Source organism: Penaeus monodon, chromosome 20 (assembly GCF_015228065.2).
Source record: "Penaeus monodon isolate SGIC_2016 chromosome 20, NSTDA_Pmon_1, whole genome shotgun sequence".
Classification (NCBI taxonomy): domain Eukaryota; kingdom Metazoa; phylum Arthropoda; class Malacostraca; order Decapoda; family Penaeidae; genus Penaeus; species Penaeus monodon.
In genome coordinates, this window is record NC_051405.1 from 11,410,942 (window position 1) to 11,411,182 (window position 241).

Consider the following 241-nt stretch of genomic DNA (forward strand, 5'->3'; position numbering starts at 1 on the left):
GCCATACATTTCTAATTCCACACAAACACACACAAGCAATCAAGAATGAGCGCTAAGAGTACATCAACATTGCAGACATTCAACTTGCTTACCCTTGCATCTACTGACGAGAGCGCCCCTCCTTCCTTTCCTTCACCCCCCCCCCACCATTTCCTTCTCCCCCCCTCCCCCCCGCTCACATCCCCTACAATCCATTACCCCTTTTGCTTCCTCTCCCTCTACGTGCAGTCGCTCTCTTTAG